Raw genomic sequence first — 12773 nt, 5'->3', positions numbered from 1 at the left:
CCAGCGCTGATATATCATTTCTGAAAAATTGGGAGTATTTCTGGTGGGTTTGTCTGTTTTGCAGGATGAAACTCCAGAATATGCAGGATAAAAAAAGAAGAAGAAGAAGAAGAAGAACAGAAAAGAAACTGTACACAGTACTCGTGGAGGTCCACTAACTCGTCCACAATATGAAAAAAAAATATCCCAAAAACTTTCCTACAGTCTCGGCGGGATTTGAATCCATTCTACTATGCTAATCCTTTAGTGACTTGACAAAGATCTGGCAGGTACAGAATTTCATACATTCTTCCGGTTCCGGTCCGCATTTGCAACAACAGTACTGGAATTAAATCAAATAACCCGTGGTGTTCAGGGAACGGGGGACTACACAACCATGCAGATATTGAGGAACGTGTTGTACGTCTGATTGCCTGTTTGTTTCTGTGTTTTACGTGCCAAGGCAGCTTGAGAGTTGTTTGTAATTGAGTGTATTCTTTGGTCAGTTGTAAAAACTTTTGTTTCCTGGTCGAAAATATATATCGAAGTTTCTAGAAGATTAAACCTTGCAATCCACCTCTTGAGACCTAATGTGTTGGTAATGTGAGGATTAAAAACTTCAGATTTATCTCTGGCAATAATCGCTATTGAAAATATATAGTACACGAACACGTTAAGTATATTGTGATTTATGGATCATTTTGTTCTTTCATCAGTTTGATCATTTTTCATCTATTTCCGAGTATCTCTCCCTCGTGGGGTAGCACTGTTGGTAGAATCGCCGTGCACCCCACACCGGGTGAAAAAGACGCGAGTTCGAGTCCTGTAGATGATGTGAGGAATTTTTATGGGCCTTTTACGCAACGTAACTGAGTTAGTCGGTCTCATGCGAGGGGAGCATGGTTTTTTATCCCGGAAACTCGGGATTTTCGTTCAGCAAACAGAAAATCGATCACAGAACACACCCAATTTACAGACAGTATATAGGGAGCGATATGACCTTAGTCGGTGATGTTCTTTAAAACCCTACTACAACAACGACGAGTGTCATCATCAATTTTGCAAACCCGAAATACCGCAGTAATCAAAAAGGATGAATGGCATTACAAAGTATTCATTTAATTAATGAGACTGATTTATTAATGAAGAAAATGAATAAAATCAAAAAAGTGAGAATAAAATCATATTGGTAAAAACATGACTGATGAACAGACGTTAGAAAGTTACTGCTACCGTTTTAAGATAATTATTAGATTTCATATAATTAAACATCATGAGAAAACTAAATTAAAACATAAGAAGTGTAATACAAAGACAAGGAAGAGCGAATGTATTTGACTGCATTGCTACATTTTACGTTTTTGCATTGTATTAGAACTGCTAAGTGATACAAGGAACTGGACTTTTTTGCAACTATCAAAAATGAAATGAATAAATAAAATCTAAAAAATATAATGCTTCTAAATCTCTTCTTAATGCTTCTAAATCTCTTATAGCTTGGGGTACAGAAAAAAAAACTTGAGGGAAGTTAAAAGTGTGGCATCAAAGTCACCGAAAAACACTTCAGGGGTTGTTGTACAATCAGCTGTGAAATTGGACATGCGGTATTACACTGCAAGGTAAATTTCTAAGACTTATAAGCCTTTCGGAAGTAGAAGGATGTCATTGTCTTTCTATATAAAACGATAGTAAAATCGATTTTGAAATATTTCGTTCAGATGAACTGCTCATTTATAAATCGCTTGTAAAATTTCTAAATTGAATATTGTAATAGAGGCTTCATCTAAAAATGATAAAGATTTTCTAGAGGAGGTCCAAAGGGAACAATTAGATGAGTTCGGACTGCCAAGAGTTGTCCCTGTGAAGAACGTTTGAGAGTATATGGACTAGATACCTCATGGGGTGACCTGATTAAGGTGTCTAAAGCCCTTAAAGGAATAAGCAGAATGAGTGAGAGCGATATTTTCGCATTAACAGATGAAACAGGAACGAGAAGACACACATAAAATTTTGGGAGCAATATGAGATTAGAAAAGGCCTCTGTAGCCGAGTGGTCAGAGCGAAAGTGCAGTAACACACGCCGTTTGAGTAGACGGGGGTTCAATATAAGGAAAATATATAAAGAAAAAAATTATTCTGTCCAGCCCAAGGTAGACTAACTTGACTACGGTCTGAAAACAAGATCATAAACGTTCCTCCTGTTATTGACGGGTTTCTAATCCATCCAGGTTTTTCCACATGATGCAGAGGGATGTCGATTATAACTATTGTACTATCCGCGAGGCCAATTAAAAGCACAAAATCATCTTTTATAAAGAATATACCGGTTTATAGCAGGGAAGTTTCTTAGAGTACTGCACAAAAGGGTGATATCCAGCTGTAGATCAATGGAAGGCATTAAAGGAAATGGTATTGCTTTGGAATAAATTTATAATGGTAGAGCTTTCAAGAGTTGGTACTCTAACGGGTTTACGATGGTCCTTTCGGATTCCAAGATATGAAAATCGCATCGATCTCTCACATTACTGTAAGTTGAGCTGCTACTGCATTACTAATGAAAACCATTTCTCTTTCGAAAACTCCGTTATTCTTAATGGACTGGCGAATTACGAAACTAATTATGAATAATTTCCTACGTATTTTAAAAGATTTGAGAATGAAACATAGTTGTCAGGACGTTTCAAAGACGCTTCATACGAACTTTAAAATTTTGAACATCACCGAGGAAGAACTGCATACTAGCTGCTGTTGCTGAATACGAATAAGAATACTCATTATAATACAAATAACAGTAGTTAGTCGAGAATTCATTCAAAACGTCAAATAATTAGCACAACACCAAATAATTAGCACATGGAAATAGTTAAAAAAGTTTAGGTTAGGAATAATAGTTGGATGTCGTGTTTATAAAATATCTCGGGAATCTAACATTCTCAAGTCGACAGATCGCAACGTACTGACGAAATGGAAGTCCAGACACGACGTTGAGGCCAAGAAGTGGCCAGACGGAAGTAAAATACTGACTGACTGGAGACAATGCACCTTGAGATGGCTGCAAATCTCTTCACTTTGGAGCTGCGAACGGGGACAGTAAAACCTGTGTTTCCACGACACATAAAGATCTGTCTGTCTTCCATGAATTTTCTTCAAAAACAAACAAAAACGCAAATACAAAAGACAGAAACAAATGCACATTGACAATTGGCAAGGTGCAAGGCGCTCCGAACCCAGAACTGTGGATCGATGAAAATTGGTCTGGCAGAGCGAGGAGTCACGCTACACCTTCTTCCACGTCGGTGGACGTGTTTGGGAATGGAAAATACTTGAAGAACACTGACTCCCTGAGTGTATTGTCCTCTCTCTGAAGTTGGCGCGTTTTTCTTGATATGGACTACGTTCACTGGTCGCAGTGCATGGAACCATAAATGTGCATCTTACATTAATAAAAAAAAAAGTAAAGTGCAGCCATTATCAACCCACTGCAGGATGGAAGCCTCCTCAACAATTCATGCTGAGGGAAATGGACCATAATCTGCCACGCTGGTCCAGTGCGAGTTGGCAGATCGACCGTATTCAGTAGTCAGGGGCTTGAACCCCGGTCTACTCAAAGAGCGTGTGCTACTGCACTCCCGCTCCTCCCCACTCGGCTACGGAGGCCGTTAATATTCTGATCAATTCTTTGTACGCTGCACTGTGGAATTTGATGAAAGCGGCCCTTACACTTCCAATTGTCCTGAAGACAACGTTCCAACGTTGTCCAGAAGACAACGTTGGAAGATGTATGGACCGTTTTCATCAAAACAAGGATTGCGAACACAAGGTTTGAAGAGAATAACATGGGAACATTGCAGTGATCAGCACAGAGTACGAACTCAATCAAACCGACCGTCTCTGGGATAAATTGGAACCCAGATCTTTAGTATATTTCACGAAGGCTTTAAAAGAGCAGTAGAGCACAAGTATCCCAGCTTTCTAGCGGAACTACCATGCTGTTAATTTTTTTGAATCATGCTTTGTTCATAAACAGGTTGAAATCAGGCTGTTGTCAAAAATTAGGAGGCAGCGTACCGTGAACACATTTAATCGCTTAAAAATATCGAACCCTATGCACACTGATCTGAATTATTACCTGTAGTAATAATTCAGATCAGTGTGTATATTTCTCGATTTGCATCTGGGATATTCTCGTGAATGGCGACGTATATCGAACGATGCAAATCAGACACTTACCTTTCTTTTTTTCTTTTATATTTACATGTATGCATATACATGTAAATATAAAAGGTTTCGTAATAATATATATATTATTACGGAAAATGTGTTCCGTAATAATATATATATTATTACGGAAAATGTGTTCCCATGTGAAATTTTTGGACTAGCACTTACTTGTTGGCAAGAAAATTGACTTATACGTTGTCATGCACAAAATTCAGCATTCAGAGCTTAGATAGGTGCCCTGTTAAAGACAAGCTTGAGTTGGGAGAACCGTTTTGCCTTTTCATGTGTTTTTGCATCGGCCAGCAGGATTTAAACTATCCAGTTAATGAAATCGTGTTATTGCTCACAGTAGCCAGATTCTGAACTGAAACTGGATGACCACCTACTACCAGTATATGAAGTACATTAAGGCGTTTTTCAGAATTCATAACTGATCATAAACTGCCCTCCCTTGACTACATTAAACAATTGAGAACACAATTGCAAAACATTTTGCCTTCGCAATTGATTTACTTTAGTATTGCATTCCTTTGAAACAAGTGACTCTGTTTCAAAATAATGCCGGAAAACCTAACGTATTTCGGAAAATTATAATCTATAGAAATTCACGTCTAATGTCAACAAATATCTTTTTTCATCTTCTCAACCTTCAATCCAAGCGGGTACTAGGTTCTAATACCTTTCGGTTTGGAAGGGATGGTTCATAAAAATGGCACTGTCATTTATTTAAAAGATAGACTTCTGGTTGCTCGTTGGATAGCAGATGGTATATTTTAAGCTGTTTTTTATTTTTGGAGCTGTTTGTGTGTTATACGCCAAAGCAACTAAGGCTATTCAGCGGGAGAATAAATGGCATGTATTCTGTGCTTGATTGGCATGTTTTCTGGATTACTAATCGAGGACGAAATCAGTAGATCTATAAATATCATTACAGAACTTAGAAATTAAGCATAGATTATTTAATAAAACTCGACTATGAAACACGGTTAAGTCAGTTAGTAACAGAGCTGCATGATCCGAGCAAAACACAGTTCTGTAAATTTTAATGTCGACTGCATAAGCGAGGCATTCAATGTCCATGCTGTTAAATAGATATATAAGTATCATTTAGTAAAGATTTAATAAGAGGAGATCTAAAGAAGGCACCCTGAGTATGCAATGTATAAGTAGAGGAGGATGAGCCATGTATTATAAGTGAGCAACCGCGATGAGAATTATAGCAACGGATGCGCTGGGATAAGGGAGATAGAAAGGCCATATGCAAATAACTTATGACGAAGGTTACAAATGACAAAGTCAGATGATCGCGACAAGTCAAAGAAACAACGTTTAGTTGTAAAGAAGTAAATGCCAAAACAAAAAGCAAGTTAGAGATAATGGAACGACCATTATCTCTAGAAAAGTATGGATCCTGATGAAATTCCACTCATTAGTGGAATTTCGTCAGAATCCATATTTTTTTTATATTATTATTATTAAGGTTTTGAAGTGTAGAATTAGCTTTGGTTACGCAAATGGCTGAAATAAGATCTGAGCAAAAGCAAGGTGAGAAATCGTATTATGCAGTAGATCAACATAATTATTAACCCTTTTTTGTGTAGTCAAGTAATTCAGTTGTTGATACTTTTCAATTCGAGTGCCGATTACATTTTCTTAATAATATTATATGTACATTATAAATACATTATAAAATTTGAAACAGTCTGTTCATCACCTTTCGTTATCTTTCTGGTGATTAAAATATGAACACCGGCTTTGTCTGAAGCTTTTTCAAACAACAAATATCCAATTTCACCATTCGTTTCGAAAAATTAATATTCGTGCATGACACATTAAGCGTGCAATTGTTTCAGTGTTCAGTATTTCAAAATATGAATAAGCGCGACATCTTTCGGGGAAATAAATAACAGCTGTATCGTTAGTGTTAATGATAAAAGATGGCGCCACGTATTCAAGCATAGTAATTACAGACGCATAAGGAACAGAGAAACAGTTGGTTTTTAAATACTGTATATTTTCAAGATGAATCTTATTCCACCTTATATAGCAGCGATAACTTATGAAGAGCTTTAAAATTTTTGCATTAGCACTTCACATAAATCGCGTGAGAAATTAAAGACTAAACTACATAGTTTTTACTCTCTGTGTCTCTGTCTATACTACTGATAGTTTGAATTCAATTTTAAATTGAAAAAAGATTTTTTTTTATGTTGAATGCTCATTTAACACATCCCTAAGCGAATCTTAAATGTATTTAAATCATAAATCATCATCTAAATATAAGATAAATAACGCTATTAATATGTTTGTTAGAGTGCTTTCACATCATACCTGGTAGAAGAGTAATGAGCGAGACGAGTTTCTTTTATCGTGGGAGCCATAATTTTCAGATTCGTCTTCAACTTAAGATACACTTAAGATACTTAATCAAAAATTAATTAATACTGTCAGTTTTATTAGCTGTTTACAAAGAATAAAATATGGTACCATTTTACTTGATCGGTAGAGTTATTTTTCATTTGAAAAAAAAAAATAGAATTTTTTTAAAGCTTGCTAGCTATACTACTTTAATAAAAATATATTTATGAACCATGTTGTTTTGTTACAGTTCGATTAGAAGATTGATGTGGAAGACATTTGGCCTTCAGTGAGAATAATCTAATATTTAGGTGGATACGAAAGCTTAGTGTGGTTAAGTAAGGACTTTTCACCCATAAAGATCTGTAGAGCAGAGTCAGATTAAAATCTTTGCAGTCCTTGGGCTCACAAGATGGATTTGTAGTCGTAGGTTGTTTAGCCATAGTTAAACATGATAGATCTATAGATTTTTGAAGTGTATAAAATATAATACGTTATAATCACAGGTCTTCAACATCTCTAGATGTATTATTATTATTATAATAAAATGGTTTTGATAAGTAATTCAATTAAAATAAAGTATTAAGTGTGATCTTTTATTTTCTCAATTATTTTCTCATTTCCATGGATAATGCAGTTCTGCTTTTCACGGCCTTTTTTTTAACAGTAGAGCCAACCAAATCTTCAATAAATTTCTTTTAATCCATCTATAATCATATAACAACTACAAGATTATTTTCCTATATTTTAATCATTAAAATATATATTTAAAATTTTATCCACTGGTGGCCCATCTTAAATTCTTTCATGACTCACTATTGGGCAACAGTCCACCAAATGAGAAACACTGATCTAGATTTTAAGCGATACTCTTCACATTAGTGATTCCAGGATTTTCTAAAGTGGTGGTGGGGGGGGGGGGTAAAGCAGTTTATCGCGGAAATGTTAAACTGTGACTACCATGTGGCAATAAAAAAGAATCTACATTATTTTGATCATAAGCACCTTAGCCCCTTCCTGGGACCGTCACTTCAGGAGTCAATTCCCTATACATATTTACTCGTATTTTAAAAAATAATATAAAAATTGGCATCTGTTTTATGAATACGTTTTTTTTTTTTTCCTTAATAAGAGGGGTGTTTTCAAAGTTCGTGGCCGGAATGAAAGGGTAGTGGTGCAGTGTTAAAAATTTCTGTACTTAATGTATAACATTTCAAATAATAACCCTTCAAGTCTCATGCAGTTTCAATGTCTTTTTTTAATCACGAGTCCTAAAGTAAAAGAAGAGGTATGAATGAGGAAAGATGGGCAAAGTCAATCACCGTGCAATTATCCAATATTTGGGGATAGTTGATTGTTGTTGGGTTTTTAGAGGCATCGGAGACTAAGGCCACGTTTCTCTGTGTATATTGTCCGTAAATTGCGTGTGTTCTGAGGTGGATTTTCTGTTTGCTAGGCGAAAAACCCGAGTTTCCGGGAGAGAAAACAATGCTACCCTCGTCTGAGATCAACTAACTCACCCATGTTGTGAAAAAGACCCCATAAAAATTTCTCCCGTCATCGACGGGATTCGAACTCAGGTCTTTTCCACCCGGTGTGGGGAGGATGGCGATCCTACCAACTGTACTGCCCTCGAAGACTATATTTGGGGAAAAAAGGTGCCAAATGCAATTTATAAACGTAAGGTTACAATATTGGGGAGATGACTCTTTCTATTCCATGTTTAAGAAGGGGCAGAAGAATTTATTCTATTTACGTCACACGAGAAATGACGGCGCAGTTGTGAAAAACCACCGGTGGCGCGCCAACCCAAAATACTATATTTCTCGGTATATACTTTTTGTAAATTGCGTGGGTTCTGCGGTCTATAACTCAGCCACGTTGTATGAAAGGCCCATAAAAATTTCTCACGTCATCGACGGGACTCGAACTTAGGTCTTTTCCACTCATTGTGGGAAGGACGGCAATTCTGCCAGCTGTGCTACAAACCAGGGCTCCTGACCTTGGTGGCGAGCATGAATCCTTCGATCTCGGGGAAGAACTTTCCTTTCGTGAGCCAAGCGTTGGAGCCTATCGTATCTGTGTAGTCTTGATGGAAGTCATTGTAGTGTCTGCCATGCAGTGTCTTCTTCACCTATCTTTCTGTCTTTGTGAGTGTGGTCTTCTTGTTGAGATTGAGCGCTGTGTGGCGTTTGTCTATCTTTCTTTTGGTTTAGTAGATTGGTGCTGTGTTTTCTTGGAAAAAAGTAAAAAAAGTAAAGTGCAGCCATTATCAACCCACTGCAGGATGGAAGCCTCCTCAACAATTCATGCTGAGGGAAATAGACCATAATCTGCCACGCTGGTTCACTGCGGGTTGGCAGATCGACCGTATTCAGCAGTCAGGGGCTTGAACCCCGGTCTACTCAAAGAGCGTGTGCTACTGCACTCCCGCTCCTGCCCACTCGGCTACGGAGTGGAAAACACAGCACCAATCTACTAAACTACTAAACCAATTTGAGATTGGTGCTGTGTTTTCTTGGAAAACACAGCACCAATCTCAAATATTTCCCTCAAATATTATTCTGGTTGGTCCAATTTATTATTCCGAAGTACGTACTGGGACTGCGTAAGTGTTTATGGCTGTGGCCATCCCATCATTCAGTTTTAATTTTAGCAGTTTTCTCAGTCTTTGATGGTATTTCTCAGTCAGGCGGGCCTTGATCTCCTTGTGTTCTAAGCGTTGGGCGTGAACCATCCACAGACATTTGTATGTTTCTCCCTCTGTCATGGCTTCAATCTCTTCACCGTTCTTCAGGTGGTAGTTTTGTCCCACTAGATAACATCTAGTGGGACAAAACCTTAGATTTAGTGGGACAAAACCCTAGCCTTAGATGTTATCCATGAGTCTTGCATGTGTTTAAGCCATATTGCTGGTTGGTTGTTGTTGTTGGATTTTAGGAGCATCAGCAACTAAGGCCATGTTGCTCTGTATATATTGTCTGTAAATTGCGTGTTTTCTGAGGTCTACTTTACATTTGCTGGACAAAATCCGAGTTTCCGGGAGGAAAAAACCATGCAACCTCGCCTAGACCGACTAACTCAGCTACGTTGTATAAAGGACCCATAAAAATTCCTCTCGTCATCGGCGGAATTCGAACTCAGGTCTTTTCTACCCGGCGTGGAGAGGATGGCGATCCTACCAGCTTTTCTGCCCACGAGGGCAGGCCAAATTGCATCCTGAAGTCGTCTGCGCGTGTAGTACAGTGGTATCGTCACCGTCCTCCCCACACTGGGTGGGAAAAAGCCCGGGTTCGAATTCCGTCGATGACGTGAAGAACTTTAATTGGGCTTTTTTCACTCTGTGGCTGAGTTAGTCGGTTTCAGGCGTAGATAGCAAGGTTTTCTCCCCTGAAACTGGGATTTTTCGTCCAGCAAACAGACAAATCGACCGTAGAACACACGCAATTAACAGACATAAGCACGGCAGATGAATTTAATTATTCGGGTGGCCTAAATATAATACAATCGTTTTTTTTTTTGTTTGTTTTGTTTTGTTTTGTCTTTTTTGCATCCTGAAGTCAGTGCTGAACTCTTCAGTGATCCGCAGTAGCTGTTGGATTGAGCCTTAGTCGTAGCATAGATTTTTATGTCATCCGTGTACATCAGGTGAAAGGTGGTATTAGTATTAGTATTAGTAACGGCCGTATGGTGCAAGAAAGCCTATGGCTTATGCTGCACCAGCCAAAAAAAAAAAAAAAAAAAAAAAATCCGAACAAAACAAAATAAAAACAAAAATTAAATAAATAAATAATAATAATTAATAAATAAATAAAAATAATAAAATGAAATTAAAAATTAAATAAAAAGGAAATTAATCCTATCATCCTATGCGCTTCCCTTACCCGAAAGTACTATCCAGATGACCTTTGAATTTCCCCAAACTGTCGGCCTCTACCACCCATGAAGGCAACTTATTCCAGTAATTTATAACTCGCTGGCTAAAATAAAACTTCCTGCAGTCCAATCTAAACATTTCCCCGCGTAACTTGAATTTATGTCCCCTAGTTCTAGCATCATTTATAATCTTGAAAATTTTGTCCTCATTCATTTTACTGATGCCTCTCAGAGCCTTAAACACCTCAATCAAATCTCCTCTAAGGTGTCTAGTGTCCAAACTCTGCAACCCACATATTCGAAGTCTTTCTTCATAAGGACGCCCTTTTGCCGATCTCACCAGGCGAGTTACCCTTCTTTGCACCCTTTCAAGAAGCTCGATGTCTTTCTTTAGGTGCGGTCTCCATACTTGAACACAGTATTCCAAGTGTGGTCTAACATAGGCCTTATATAATGGGATTATCACGTCCCTATCTCTACTTGCAAAAGTTCGATAGATCATCGATAGGACACCATGGGCCTTCCTTGCAACCTGTTTACAATGCTCAGAGAATTTCATGTCTGACCGTATCGTAACACCCAAGTCCCTTTCCTCCAGTACTGGGTTTAGTTGAACTCCACCAAGTGAATAAGTTATTTTGGGATTACTGTTTCCCAGGTGTAATACCTTACACTTTGTTGGATTAAAGCACAGCTGCCATTTTTCTGACCATTCTTGAAGTCTATCTAGGTCTCTCTGAAGAAGCTCAGCTTGACAGTGATCATTAACTACTCTACCAATTTTAACATCATCTGCAAATTTAGACATCACGCCCTCTATCCCTTCATCAATGTCGTTTATGAAAATTAAAAACAACAGTGGTCCTAATACTGATCCTTGGGGAACCCCACTTCTTACATCAACCCAATCTGAGGAATAGCCATTTATCACAACCCTCTGCCTCCTGCCCTGAAGCCATCCTTCTATCCATCTAAGGATTTTCCCAGTGATTCCAACCTGTTCCAGCTTATAAAGCAACCGCTCATGTGGTACTGAGTCAAAAGCTTTGCTGAAATCTAAATAAACAATGTCGAAATTATTCCCTAAATCCAGCTCGTGAGTGACCCTTTCGAAATAGCGAACCAGATTTGTTAAACATGATTTTCCCTTTACAAAACCATGCTGAGTATCCTTGAGAATTTCAATTCGATCCAAATGATCCTGAATTCCACCCTTGATCAATGCCTCCATGATTTTCCCTACTACTGAAGTCAGACTGACAGGTCGATAATTTCCCACTTCACTTTTAGAGCCACCCTTATGTATGGGAGATACATTTGCACTTTTCCAATCCAAGGGAATCTCCCCAGAGTCTAGTGATGCTCGCATAACCAGCCTCAGTGGTTCAATGCACTCGCTTGCCGCCTCTCTCAAGATTATAGGGTATATTCCATCAACTCCAGGAGCCTTACTAGTCTGTAGGCTTGAAAGTTTTTTCATTAAATAATCTTGCGAAATTTCAATATCATTAATTACATATTTTTTAACTTCGCTCCCACAATTTCCCATTGCCACAAAAGGCTTTTCATTTGTAAATATCGATGCAAAATAACTGTTGAGTTCATCTGCAACGGCAGCTGGTGTATTTATTACTATCCCCTTTCCCTTACGTAAAGGTCCGATCTGGTGTGTCGGTTGTTCCACCCTTCTCTTAGGGTCTATCCTTATTTGCTGCTATTGAATAGTGGACAGTGGGTTGATTGCTGGACAAAACCATAGTGGGCTCAGGGCATCTCACTGGAAGATTCCTCTTCTCATGGGTATCGGTCTGGTAGTGACGTTCTTGACCTTGTTGGTGGTCCTTCGTTTTGCTATGGTTGCTTCTAGGAAGTGTGTCAGTGTCGGGTTGACTATGGTACTTTTAATAAAGATATTATAAGAATTATAATCTACAGAAATTCAAGCAACAATACGTTGCTTGAATTTCTAGAATTTAGGAGATTCTGAAGGTTTTAATACCTTTCATATCTGGGAACACCATAAAAATCACAAATCGCCTGTTTAAATTTAGAACTGACCATCCATTACATTATAGATGTACATGAACTTCATCCACTGCATTATGGATGAAGAACTGTTGGATATCAATGCTAGACATGTTAGAAGGGCCTGAAACATCACCTTGGAAAAAAATACAAATCATTATTTAACCGCAGGACTTGTCGCTCATATTCATATGCGTATTATATCTGCACAAGTGTGTGTTCACGGGCTGATTTACATGTTGTAGGGGTTAAAAAAATCCGGAATAACTCACAGGGAAACCCTTCTACTTCCGTCTGACTACAGAATCTCCTAA

Source organism: Mastigoproctus giganteus, chromosome 2 (genome assembly GCF_048544385.1).
Source record: "Mastigoproctus giganteus isolate SK-2022 chromosome 2, ASM4854438v1, whole genome shotgun sequence".
Taxonomy (NCBI): domain Eukaryota; kingdom Metazoa; phylum Arthropoda; class Arachnida; order Uropygi; family Thelyphonidae; genus Mastigoproctus; species Mastigoproctus giganteus.
This window is presented reverse-complemented; position numbering follows the sequence as displayed.